Source organism: Ursus americanus, chromosome 11, assembly GCF_024610735.1.
Source record: "Ursus americanus isolate L20-20 chromosome 11, mUrsAme1.1.p, whole genome shotgun sequence".
Classification (NCBI taxonomy): domain Eukaryota; kingdom Metazoa; phylum Chordata; class Mammalia; order Carnivora; family Ursidae; genus Ursus; species Ursus americanus.
Genome location: NC_142137.1, coordinates 35,030,086 through 35,044,933, shown reverse-complemented (window position 1 = coordinate 35,044,933; position 14,848 = coordinate 35,030,086). Strand labels below are relative to the sequence as shown.

The following is a 14,848-nucleotide window of genomic DNA, read 5'->3' as shown; positions in this document are numbered from 1 at the left end:
TTCTATGCCCAGGTTTTTTATTATTAGCAGCATAGGATGATAAGTTTCATTCTCAGATCACTGCTTCTCAGTGTCCACCTTAAATAACACCTCCTGCATGAAGCTTTTCCTGATTTATTGCATTTCTAAGAACTTCTATGACATTTTTTGATACTCACCACAGTCTGCCTTATAATATAGCCATCTGTAAGACTGTTTTTCTCATTAACAAACATAACAAATATAATCTCTTTAAAGGCAAGAACTATCTTAAACTTTTTAATAAAGTATTGATAGAGTATAGTGCTTTATGTATAGATAGGTCATTTTAAAAAAAAACAGGTATTACACTGTTTTACACTATTTGGTTCCTAGAATTGTCCCTGTAATTTCCAAGTTGGAGTGGCTAGCCTCTAAACAATTAACACAATACACAAGATCCTACATGTCAAAAGATATAAGCAAGCCCCCAAACTCACCTTAAATGTGCCTTTCTTCTAAAGCAAATGTGTTACACTGCTAAATGCCAGCAGGCCCACTTTGTTCCGCTGGGCCACATAAAGTTGGAAGTTTCTAATTATCAGCACAGCAGCACACAGCTTTTATATAATGACTTAGTTTTATGCAACATCAGTGCTCTGAACAGGGGAGAAATGTTAATAGGCGGAGTGAAATGAACTATGTGGATGGAGATGACAGGAAGCAGCACCTTTTCGGCACTGCTGTATTTGAAGTTATTTGACTGTTCTCATGGTCCCAGGCATGGGCCTAGAAATAAGGTTTCTGGGCCTCCCTGTGAGTGGTGCTTTAGTGCCAAAAGAAAGAGGCAGCTTGCATTACCAAGGTTGGTTATGATACCCATTCCTCATTCAGTTCAACAGGAGAAATGAGCCTTGCGGCTAGAGGGAGGCAGTCTGTGAACTGCTACTTCAGTTCCTTACTCTATAAACCAATCTCCCTGATGGCCTCAACTCCTTATCACAGTGCCTTCATCCTTCCTCTTTACACCACCCTGCTCCTTTATATCATCATAGCCTTACACCATTTCTGAAATGTGAACCACTTGTGTTCCTTTTCCTTCATTCCCTATTCTTAAATACCCCATCCCTTCATCTTCCAAATGTCTGTTTCCTGTAGCAGAGATGATTTTTCTAACAGTTAATAATACCCTCACATGTTGCTTTACAAACTATCAGGAAATACCACTGATGACTTGAGGTATTCTGGTACCATGGGAACATGCACTAAAATTTTCTAAACCTAGTTCAAAGGAATATATTCTCCAAAAGCTGATAAAAGATCACCTCATCCCCCTCAGAAATGTAAAAGCAATCCCTCTTATATTATTATAACAATTTTCTTAGTTATCCTCCTGCTCCTTCTTTACTATTAATGTTACAACCACTTCTGTGAAGTGTCAGGAGTCTGAGCCAGCAACCAATTCATCCCCCACACAGAAACCTTAGTCTGTTTGGGAATTTTTGGTGTTGGATTAGTTAAAGCAATATTAAATTGGAGTAAAAAGAATGTATATATTTATAAAAGAGGCATATGTTTCTAACAGGTGAAAAAATGGACAGTGTGACAGAAGGGAGAACTAATACAAAAATTAAACTCAATACCCAAATAATCAAAGTTAAATGTTTCCAGTTAAGAAATGGGCAGAGGACATGAATATACATTTCACCAAAGAAGACACACAGATGGCTAACAGACACATGAAAACATGCTCAACATCACTCATCATCAGGGAAATACAAATCAAAACCACTATGAGATACCACCTCACACCTGTCAGAATGGATAAAATTAACAACACAGGAAACAACAGATGGTGGCGAGGATGCAGAGAAAGGGGAACCCTCCTACACTGTTGGTGAGAATGTAAACTGGTGCAGCCACTGTGGAAAACAGCATGGAGATTCCTCAAGAAGTTAAAAATAGAACTACCCTATCACCAACAATAGCACTTCTATGTATTTACCCAAAGGATACACAAATACTGATTTGAAGCAGCACATGCACCCCGATTTTATAGCAGCATTATCAATAATAGCCAAATTATGGAAAGAGCCCAAATGCCCATCAACTGATAAATGGATAAAGAAGATATAAACAATGGAATATTATTCAGCCATCAAAAAATGATATCTTGCCACTTGCAATGACATGAATGGAGCTTGAGAGTATTATGCTAAGCAAAGTAAGTCAGTCATAGAAAGACAAAAACCATATGATTTCACTCACATGCGGAATTTAAGAAAAAAAAACATGAATATAGGAGAAGGAAGAAAAACAGAGAGGGAGGTAAACCATAAGAAGCTATTAACTACAGAGAACAAACTGAGGGGTGGAAGGGAGGTGGGCAGGGGATGGGCTAAGTGGGTGATGGGTATTAAGGAGGGCACTAGTTGTGATGAGCACTGGGTTTTACACGTAACTGATGAATCACTAAATTCTACTTCTGAAACCAATATTACACTATATGATAACGAAGTAGAATTTAAGTAAAAACTTAAACAAAAAACAAGGTAAACCGTAATCCAAATCTAAATCAAAATTCACTGTGACTAAAGGAGTCTGAACTAGTAAAATGTGCTGACCATATGAGATTAAAGTCTTCTGGAAATTCATGGAAAAAAAAATCCTAGTATTTCTCTAAACTATATTGTTTAGTACATACATCCTATATTCTCCTAATTCCCATCTATCCTACATTAATTTAATTTTGTTTTCCTGAGTACAACTGAAACATTTAACTTATAATATCAACTTTTCATTAAATGTTTCTTAAAAACTGCCAACATATAATAGTTGATCATCTTCAGGCTAAAATTTCACATGTATCCAACTGTGTGGAAATAGACATCTCCCCGACTCTTCTAAAATCTTTCTACATAGTTAGGGAATGGCCACTTAATCCTCGAAGAAACAGAAGAAATCTGAACTTGGAAAATTTCATAGGTCAAGGACTGAGAATGTGATTTAGGATTTAGATGATTTAATGAATAACATGACCTTTTCCTCTGCATCAATCTTTCCCATTAACTGTGACCGTGGTCAATTCACTAAATTTATCAACTGTTCAACTGCTACTTCTGTAAAATGGAGATTACAAATTCTACTACACAGATTACAATTAGAAATATATAATAAAATATGAAAAAAGTCTTTGTAAATTGTGGGAACTACACAAATGAAAAAGAAAGTCCTTCCCCTAGACTTGGAGTTCATGCCTGTCTTTCTCCTTTGATATTGTGCTTCAGCTAGACAATAATTATAATTGGTGAATGGACCAATTTACCCCTATTTTTGTTTCTGAAGGCATTCTTTTGGGCACTTTATTTCTGAAAGTAAAAGATATTAAATACGCGTTGAAAATAAGCATTGTGCTCTCTTCTCTGTAGTTTGCTTAAAGCATTTGTTTTATATGCTGAACTATAAAATTATTTATATTGGGACTTTAATTTATGCAACAAAACCCATGTAACTCTCCTAACTCCAATACATGACTTGGATGAATTTCATTGCTTTTCCTTCCTAAATTCAACATACCACATATCACACACACACACACAGAAAAGTCTTAGGAAAAGTAACATTATCAGATGTTTGCACATGTGTGTAACTACCTAGATAGCTATAAATTAGAAACGCTATCTATCTTTAAAACTCAGTTGGACTCCTAAATTCACCATTTATTAACTTCTGTGATCTTGAGCTGGATATCTACCTCTGAAATTTTGTTTTTACAGTTACTGTTCAAATTCTGTAAGATAAGGAAAATACATGTTTTTTAATATAATCACAGTGTTTTTATAAGAAAATTTGTGAAAGTGCTTTGTAAATTATAAAAGTCTAGAAATAGAAAACATTGTTGCTATTACAATAATAATTATTATCAATATTATTTATCAAATGAAAAAACAAAGCCTTAATGATGCCGTAGCTCAATGAACCTCACACCCTCAATTCTGGTGTGGTCCTGGACACCCTACTAGGTCAACACGAGAACCAGCACCTCCAGTTGGGGCTGCAGTCACAGTCTGAGGGGGTAATTAGGAGAATCAGCATCAAGCTGGCCAAAAATTAGATGGTTTAGTCCAAATAGGACAAAATAAAGAGGTAGAACCAAGATTCAATCAAAATCAATTACTTTTGAAACTGAAGATGAAATCCTATTGGATAGATGGTGGTTAAAGTGAACAGAAAGAGACAAAGATGGAAACATTTCTTAAGGTAGAGTTCTGGAGCTTTTCCAGCAATTTATAAGATTCTGATACTGGCACTGCATCCTGAGAAAAATATATAGGGAATGGCATATCGGGAATGGCAGGTCACAGAATCAAAGAGTTCAAGTTAGTGATCTAACCCGACCTGAGCTGCACAAACTATAAGCTGGGAATAGAGACAGAAAAATAACTGGTCCAGAGATAACACAGCCGTGGTAGATCACACATTTGATCCTGAATAACTTCAACTTTGAAGCTCATGGAAATTTTATAAGTAGACTGGACTTTAAGTGATATTGTCATATTACTTATTTTCATTCTAGGTTTGTTTGAAGACAGTATCTCAAAATCCAGTTTCCCTTTCTTATTACCTCTCCAAATTACTCCTTTTTAAAAAGATTTTTTAAATTTATTTGAGAGAGAGAGCGAGCGAGCAAGAGGGAGAGTGCACACAGGCACAAGCAGGAGGTGGGGGCAGAAAGAGAAGGAGAAGCAGACTCCCTGCTGAGCAGGGAGCCCAACACAGGGCTCCACAGATCCCAGGACCCCAAGATCATGACCTGGGCTGAAGGCAGAAGCCCATCAGACTGAGCCACCCAGGCGCCCCTCTCCAAATTATCCTTAAATACAGTAAGTTTCCAAAGCGCTAATAAGAAGTAGTAGAAGTATCACCATTTACAAAAAGAAACTGTATGTTTTTTCACAATGGCATAAATCATTTAAAACACTAAAAAAATTCCTGTAAACTCTACCTCCAATCTTACTACCAGGGTATTTACTTACCTTATTATTAAGATGATTCATTAACATTATTTAATTATTAACAAAAGTGCTATTAAGAATATTTATATAACCATTCTCTAAAAAGCAAATATGTGTATGCTTTTTTAATATGGATATTATTAATAGAAGTTGACTCAATAAAGGTTCTCGTTTTCTTTTTAATATAAAACTATGATTTCAAAACTTCTTCAGTATTACGTGGTTCTGACAATTTAAAATAAATGTTCATGATCACTAGAGCTGGAAAGTTGGATAGCCATGAATATTAAAAATTTTGCACTAAATGCGTTTTTACTTATAAAAATACTAATAGCTTTTTTTAAAACCATTTATTAGCTATTTACTCTATGTGTGCAGTGGTTTTATTTATCTCTTAGTATTCTTCATAAGAACGTGAAAGAATCACAGAAGTGTGGAGCCCTCATGAAGCCAGGCTTACAAGCTATGTCATCCATCCCTGGACTTCTCAATCACTTGAACCAAAAAATTATCTTCTTCTCTAAGGAATTTGAGGTAGCTTCCCTATTACTAGAATTAAACAACCTAAAAGAGAGAAAACCTCAAGAAAATCATAAAGTCATAAAGACTTTCTTGATATTCCTCATACTTTTCTCTCTGAGATAACACAGACTCCTTGTGTGACAATTTATACCTTAGAATATGGTCAATCACATAATTCTTATTTCCACTATAAGCTTATACACTTCTTGAGCAGAGGTTCTGTTTCTTATTCTTTTCATATCTTTCACCAGACCTGGAATTATATCTTGGGTATATCAGGTACTCAAGAAATTATTTTCAAATTACTAATTAATCCATTCATGTAAATGCTTCTTAGCTGAAAGCATAAAAGAGTTACTTATTTTCTGTTTATTTCAGTCCCTGATGCACTAAATCTCCTTTGATATTCCTGCTTGTCCACCACCTTCACAATACATAAAAGTTCCAGTGTATTCTGTTCCTCCTAAATCTGCCTCCCTAGACAGAGCAGCCAGGAAACGTGACAGCACTTAGGCAGCCCACCAGGTGTCTGACAGATGCCACCCGCTCCACACAGCCAGAGACCCAAAAGGGAAACAAGTGCATAAGGACATGGAGTGTCAGGGAAACTCCAGGCTGCCATGACAGACCAATGAGAGCCATGTCTAACTAATGCTGATGGGAGAGCAGTCTTCTGGAGTCAGCCAACCTCGCCTTCAAACATCAGGAAAATGACAGCTGAAAACCCTTTCTTAAGAATGCAGAGAGAAAGTGTAGTCAGACTCAATGAAATTAAATTAACTCAAGTGTTACCTTTGAATTTTTAAAAACTTATCATGGATTTTCCTTTTAACAGAATCAGGGGGCATGTTTTTTACCATCCCTTCCTCACCAACTTAGAGAGGCAAACAACTGCTTTATCAAGGAGGATACACAAGAAAGGCACAGAAAGAAGCCAGACATACAGTCTGGTATGCTTGCTCTCCTAGCAGAGCTACTCGTTTTGGTGGCTGTTTCTTCCTCTTTGCTGGCACTAAAGATTTAAATGACTAAAGAGTGCTTCATACATCTTCTTTCACTTTATAATGCCTAGCTTGTAAACAATGCCTACCCATAATCCATCTTTTCTTTCTGGGAAATACAAAATACAAAATAATTTGGGTAAATTGACAGTCTGACAAATTACAGTGTATTGGAAAACAATGACAAGTGCCTACTATGTGCCTCCCACCCCACCCCCACACACAGTTGTTTTCAAAACACTCTGTCTTCAGAAATTTCACTCTAATTGAAGTGATTCTTCCTGAAATAAGACAACTCATAACTTGATAACTTTCATTCCCTCACTTCACCCTTCACACTCCCAACACACAAAATATTTAAATTTACAAACTAAAACAAAGTAGGAATTTTGTCCCTCTATTTATCATGGATAGAGGGTCTTTAAAGTATAATTATACTTTTTCTCAAAAAACCTTCCCTCCTAAGAATAGTCTCTCTCTGCATTTATTTTTATACTAGCATCCTTATAGTACTATTTAAGGGAGATCTTACTGAATAGACATGTACCCTGGATTACATGTAATTGATGTCAGTTGGAAATCTGGCCAATGTTGGTCCATGTAACATGTTAAAATATTTCTACACGAAAGAATGGAAGTCCAGTGGTATCTTTAGAAATGAAAACTAATTTACTCTACTAATATATATATGAAATGCATTAAGTATAGTCTTACTGCACGAAGTCTTACCTGTGTTCTTCCAGGTAGCACTGAGGTAAAGTAACCATCACCAACTGTCTAGATTAGTTTAAAATTTTACAGATACTCCTCTCAAATGGTAATCATTCAATTTGCTCTTACACATCCACAGCACACTCAAGCAGCTTTCCTACAACACAAATAATAGCCCTTTGCTTGACAGAGAGAAGAGACAAACATTTTCCCTCAGGTAAGAGATGCGTTTTTTGACCAGTAGAGATATTGTCAAAAAGTCAGTATAATAAGGAAAGAAAGACAAATTAGAAGATTAAAGAAAATGAGACAATAGTGATTTATGAAGGACTCAATATTTAAAGACAGTAACTGAAATTTGGTGCTGCATTTAATCAAATGCAATATTCAATAAATCCTAAACTTTTGATCCAATGATAAGGCTAATTAAAAAAAAAACAACTTTCCAGCTTCTGGTCCACATGTAAGGAGCTTAGAAGTCATTACTCCATCCAAAGAATAAAAAACTGAACAGACTGAAAAATCAACAAACTTTCTTCTTGGATCCCTAAGAGAGGAGAGGACACAGGGCAAGCCACCGCCCCAAAGTCTGAAGAGAAAGACATGTAATACATGGAGTCACTGCTTACTGGGAACAGAAACATGCGTGGATACTGTTGTGGGAACCAGTGCTAAAGCAGAAAGACCTGAATTGTAATTGATGAATTGCTAGAAGCTCAGTGTGAACAACTCTGAGAATTAAAACCCAGAGCAATGTAGAGATTCAATGCAATCCTTATCAAACTACCAATACAATTTTCACAGAACTAAAAAAATGCTCTTAAAATTTGTATGGAACCACAAAAGACCCCAAAAAGCCAAAGCAATCTTGAGAAAGAAAAGCAAAGCTGGAGGTCTGGTATCTGGTATCACAATACCAGCACCGAAGATATACTACAAAACTATAATAATCAAAATAGTGTGGTACTGACACAGAAATAGACATGTAGATTAATGGAACAGGATTGAGAACCCAGAAGTAAACACACTGGGGCGCCTGGGTGGCCAGTCAGTTAAGCATCTGACTAGATTTCGGCTCAGATAATGATCTCAGAGTCATGAGATCAAGCCCCACATCAGGCTCTACACTGGGCATAGAGCCTGCATAAGACTCTCTCTCTCTCTCTCCTTCTGTCCCTTCCTGTCATGCATACATGCACACATACTCTCTCTCTTTCCCTCTCAAAAAAAAAAAAAAAAAGAGAGAGAGAGAGAGAAAGAAAAGAAATAAATAAACTCACACCTATATGGTTAATTACGATAAAGGAGACAAGAATACACAATGGGGAAAAGACAGTCTCTTCAACAAATGGTGCTGGGAAAACTGGACAGCTACATGCAGAAGAATGAAACTGGACCACTTTTTATGCCATACACAAGAATAAACTCAAAATGGATTAAAGACCTAAATGTAAGACCTGAAACCATAAAACTCCTAAAAGAACACATAGGCAGTTATTTCTTGAACATTGGCCTTAGCAATATATTTATGGATATGTTTCCTCAGGCAAGGGAAACAAAAGAAAAAATAAACTATTTGGACTACAGCAAAATAACAAGCTTTTGCACAACAAAGGAAACCATCAACAAAGTGAAAAGGCAATGCAGTGCATAGGAAGAGATATTTGCAAATGACATACCTGATAAGGGGTTAATATCCAAAATATATAAAAAAAGAAAAAACTATACAATTCAACTTCAAAACAAACAATCTGATTTAAAAATGGGCCCTAAAAAGGGACATTTTTCCAAAGACACACAGATAGCCAACAGACACATGAAAACATGCTCAACATCACTAATCATCGGGCAAATATAAGTCAAAACTACAATGAGTTATCACCTCACACCTGGCAGAATAGCTATTATCAAAAAGACAAGAAATAGCAAGTGTTGGTGAGGATTCGGAGAAAAAGAAACCCCCATCACTGTTGATGGGAATGTAAATTGGTGCAACACTGCGGAAACCAGTAGGAAGTTTTGTCCAAAAAGTTAAAAAGAGAAATACCACACAATCCAGGAACTCCACTACTTGGTATCTACCCAAAGAAAATAAAAACACTAATTCAAAAAGATACATGCTTCCCTATGTTCATCACAGCATTATTTATAATAGCCAAGACATGAAAACAACCTAAGAATCTATTGATAGATGAATGAATAGATTAGTTTATATATGTACAGTTGGTATGACAATGCAATGTAGCACTGAAAAAAATGAAAGCCATTTTAGTATTATACGAATAAAAGAAAGAGTCCAATTAGAAATATTAATGCAAATTTATGATTTTTTTAAAGAAAGGACTCTGGTTTCCAGAAAGAAAAAAAAAAGGTTTCTGACAAGACAAAAAGGAAACTTGTAATTTTGTGTCATCCTATCCTATCTCAAATGCTCAGCTAAGGCAAAGCATACAGTACTCAATCAGTAGCTTTCAGACGCAATTCTTCGTCTACTCTCCACTAGAAGAAGCCGGGTCTTCTTGTAGAACAACTGATTCAGTCCATGTAGGCAGGACAATTCAAAATGAGCCTGAGACATGATGTTGCCAAAGCAAGCAGACTCTCAGAGTAGCAGAGATTGTGGCAAGGGATAAAGAGGTCAGTCTGAAAACAGAGCTAATATTGGCCAAGTAGCATCAATAATGTCTTCAAGACAATCCCTGATCCACTATGGCCTTCTTATAACTGTGGGATAATACCCTGAAGAGTCTTGGAAGCCCTGCTATTTATTTACAAGGGTCTACAAAGCGTGCCCCTCAGATATATGGAAGTCATCATGTCCATCCAAAAGTTTCTAATGTTGCTCTATCTTAAATCATTCTAAGGTCTTAACAAAGGTCCTTATTTCTATACTGGATTTGATCTTTGTGTTGAGGTCCTTTCTTACTTAGAGAACCCTTGGCTGTCTAAAAAAAAAAAAAACAAACAAAAACAAACAAACAAAAAAAACTTCTAGACTCTTTATGTGTCTTCTAAATTCCACTTTAAAACTGAATAATGTGTTCTTTAACACATTTCTCTCCTCTCTCATTTCATTATTAGTAGCTAGAAGAGGTTTGGTGGTACCTTTAGGACCATGCCTGGAAATATCCTTAGCTGTATCATAAAATTCATTTCGTGTATTTTTTCTTTTCTATGCTAATGCAGGCAACAATCTTGTTAACTTTCTCTCATATAACTAGGGTCTCCTTCTCCCCAGCACTCAATGACATCTTCCTCATTCCTTTAGCCCTCCTCTGACAGCCTTCCTGAGTCCTTCTGGCTTCACTAAACCTTGCTCAAGACACTTTAGGCTTTCTGCACAGTCTCCTCAAGCCCCTTCTAATGTCTACTGATAACCTGTCCCAAATCTAATGGCACAAGTTTTGGTGTTTTGTTTTGATAGAACCCCACTTTCATATCCAAAATTCTGTGCATTGAAAATTGCACATTGCACATATTGTTGCATAGCAAATGCCTCAAAATTTTAAAACAGCAAAAATCATTCTATTGTCTGCCATGGTTTCTGTGGGTTAGGAATTTGGAAAAGGCTCAGCTGGATAGTTATGATCTGAGTTCTCTCATGTGATCCCAATCAGACCCTCCAGAGTTGGAATACTGGCAGCTGTTGCAGCTGGAGATGAGCCAAACATCTTTCTCTTATATGGTCTTAGGACTTCTCCATGTTCTCTACTTATAAACTAGTTTGGACTTCTTTACAGCATGACAACTTCAGGGCAGTTGAGACTATTTATATGGTGGCTTGGAGTTCCAAAACGAATGTTCTGATGAACAATGTGGAAGCTGCATTGTCTTTTTTTGATGTAGCCTCAGAAGTCATGCATTGTTGTTTCTACCGCATTCCACTGGTTTCCAGCAAATCATAAATATGCTCAGATTCTACAGAAGAAGAAATAAACTCTAGTTCTACTGAAAAAGTTCTAGAAATCCATATGCGTGAGAGGTATTCTTACAACCATCTTGGAACATAAAATCTGAGATAGGGTCTAACTGTGGAGAACCTCATTTGCTGGACCAACAAATTTGACAATTATATAAACTAGTTCTAAATTTCAATGCTAAGATTAGTTGAGAGGCATATTACAAGTAATTTACTCAAATAATGGTTATAACTATCAAAACTGAAATAAAATTACTAAAAAATAAAATAGAGCTCATATAAAGTTATTGCTGCTACGATATCACACTCATTCACTTAGATACTTAGAAACAAAGTGGTGGAATTATAGCTAGTTAACGGGCAATTTTACACTTATAAAGCCAGTTTTGTCTATGCCAAAGATTCACTGGATTATACTTAAGATTTGAATGTTGCCCCTCTTGGGTTTCAGGATGGGAAAATATTGAAAATTGCTGTTATAGCCAACAAGAAGGCACTGAAAACTTGAACGTCAATATCAATCTGTGTATTCCAGCCTTAGCTGTGACCTCATTGAGGCTAAATATGCTTTGTATCCATCTTTTTTACTACCACTTATTTTACCGGAGAGGCTACTCCAAATCTTTGCCACTTTCATCAATCCCTAAATTCACCCTTATAATCTTTTTTCCTTACCCAAGTTAACAGCATCACCATTAGTGAATCACCCAAGCCACTTTAGAGTTTTCCTTAACTCCTCTAACTCTTCAATCCTTAAAAATCTGTTCTTAAATCTTATACATTCTATATCAAAAATGCCTCTTCAGTCTCATTACCCTAGTTCAGTCCTTCAACAGCCTTTACTTGAATTATTTCAATGAACATCTAATTTGTCTTCTTAACTCAAGTCTCTGTTCTTCAGTCAAAATTCCTTGCTTCCTTCCAAGCAATTCACATTGTTTCCTTGAATTTTTTCTTTTTCTTTTTTTTTTTTTTTAAAGATTTTATTCATTTGTTTAACAGAGAGAGACAGCCAGCGAGAGAGGGAACACAAGCAGGGGGAGTGGGAGAGGAAGAAGCAGGCTCATAGCGGAGAAGCCGGATGTGGGGCTCGATCCCATAACGCCGGGATCACACCCTGAGCTGAAGGCAGACGCTTAACGACTGAGCCACCCAGGCGCCCCCCTTGAATTTTTTCTAATCATGAAATGGATAAAGATGACTTCCCTTTACATGATGCCAGTAAAATTTAAAACCCACTTGCTTCATGTCAGACTTCTCAACCTATGAAATTCAGTGGTCCAACTGTTGAGTACAAGTTGAGTACATATGCTATTTTAATGTCAAAGGCAGCCTGTTTGTTGTGGGGGAGGAGAACAGGGTGTCAAAATCGTTACATTGCATCTAAATAAAAAATATTCATCTTAAGCATGGTAGGAAGCACAGAGGAACTAAGTATAAGATAGTTTATTAGGCTGGTGATATGTCTAAAATTTCCCTTAGTACTAATCAACTCAAAGTATTTTATAAATATATTTTCAAGAACTTTTATGTTCAATTGTATAGTGACTATTTTCCCATTTTAAATATTTCATCATAATCTTTGCTAATATTTATATTCCTTTATCAAAATATTATCTTTGTTGGGTGACAGAGTTAATAAATAAAACTTAAAATATCATCATAATATTGAGCTTTCAAAATCAAAAGAATCAGATCCCTCCCCAGATAATTTATTTTTTTGCTCAACACAAAAAGAATTCTATGCTCTTATTGCAACAGGCTTTTCACCATTTCCTACATTCACCTCAGCTGTGACTGACATAATCCTACATACCTAATAGACCTAAGCATAATACGGAGCCTTTGCTGATGGGCCAGACATAATTAATTTTGCCTTTCTGAGGCTACCAGGGTATCAATATGACATTCAGACCCACATCACCGGGAATATTGAACACAATGTTCAGAGGCTGTTTTTGGGATATTTTGAATCTAAAGTGAAAATCTCCTAGTACTGGAAAAACTGCCAGTTTCGGGGATATGGATATTTTCTCTAAGACCAACTGGTAGGTCAGGGTCAGTGACTAATCAAACAAGGGATTTTGAGGTCCCTTGTCCATCCTTTACTAGCAAAACAGGTATGATTTCAGAGACTACAAAACAAAACAAAAAAAAGAAGTGAATACCCTGACTCATGCGGGATCAAGCACCTCAACTTTGAATGAAACTAAAAGGATAAACAAGATCTATATAACAGAATATATATCACACACAAAATATATAAAACATATAATACATAATGTGTAATATGTAATACTTGATTCATGATACATAATTAAAATTATATTTACATATAATTATACATAATTATATAATATACAATACAACATATGTGAAATAAACATCCTTAAAATTATAACTTTAATAAACCACATGTTACCATTGAAGTTGATGGAGCTCAGAGAGGATCAGCAACATGCCCAACATCAAATGGGCATCTAATAACTGGTACAGCCAGCTCCAAAGTCAGACTTTCTGACACCAAATTTTTTTTTCTGACACAAAATTTTTAACGTTCCCTTCATCAAACTACCCTGTCACCAATGTACAGTTTATGCCCATGAAGTGGGCAATAAAAACAGACATATGTGGATACATTTTCAAGAGTAGTCAAGGTTAAGATAGACGGTTGCAGCAATTCAGCTCAAAGCAAGAAGCAGCATGGGCATAACATGACACCACGATTAAAGCACATGACTCATCCTTGATCGGGGAAATGTGCAAGGCTGAGATAATTGGTTTTCCCAGTTCTTCATCCAACCCAAGTAAAATTCACCAGTGGGCACTAAGTGGTAAAGAGATAGATGCTTGTCAGAAAGAGAAGAAGTCACCGAAGTAAATAGCTTCTAGTGCATGGAGGTTACCTAATATACAAAACACTGGCGTGTTGAAGTAAAAAACAATTTTGTTTGATACCTATGCTACAAATTTGATAAAAAAAAAAATAGGTCTGGAAGGCAGCTACTGCTTAAGATAAAGAGATATGGTGTTTTTTTCTGTTTCCTAAAGAAAATATCAGATGTTATTACAGCATAAAAATAATAAATAAAATGTAAAAATCACAAAAGCTGAAATTGTTCTGCAGACATGGCTGATTTTGATCCTACTCTAGTTAGCATGGTTCTGCATCTATGCACACTGTGACAGAGCAAACAAGATAACAAGAAGCTCAGAATGGTATTTTTTTAAAAAGAATATTCTGATCCTTTGGGTTTAATCCAACCTTTAAGGCACAATAATAATAATTAAACTGTCAACACATTATACAACTAATTTGTGAACTGCAATAATAAGAATAACAGGGTGAGGGCAAGATAAAGACAATATTCCTACAATTTAGAGAGCATTAATGGTTCAGAGTAAAATACAGCAAAAAAATGTAAGTTGGGTGAAAAAAATCAAAAGAAGAATTCTGGTCAATGTCAAATCTGCTAGAGTATTCCTAGATGTAAAAACAGAAACATCATATAAATTTAGGGATATTTATTGAGGTATTCTAAAATAAAGAGTCAGATCTCTACTTGACATTGGCTAGAAATGAACTAAAATTTAAGAATTCTGATATTTCCTTTTCCAAACTTTTCTAGGAAGCACGCAGCATTATTCTATAATCACTTGGATAGCAGCTCCAAATATTTTAACCTACAAGAAATAATCTTTACCTATAAGAAATAATGTAA

At 35.8% G+C, this 14,848-nt stretch overlaps 1 protein-coding gene across 2 annotated transcripts in view; it reads right to left on the bottom strand.

The window, feature by feature from the left end:
• LOC148109263 (uncharacterized) overlaps window positions 1-14,848 on the bottom strand; it is a 556,689-nt gene that overhangs the window by 217,290 nt on the left and 324,551 nt on the right. The gene's annotated exons all lie outside the window — the stretch shown is intronic.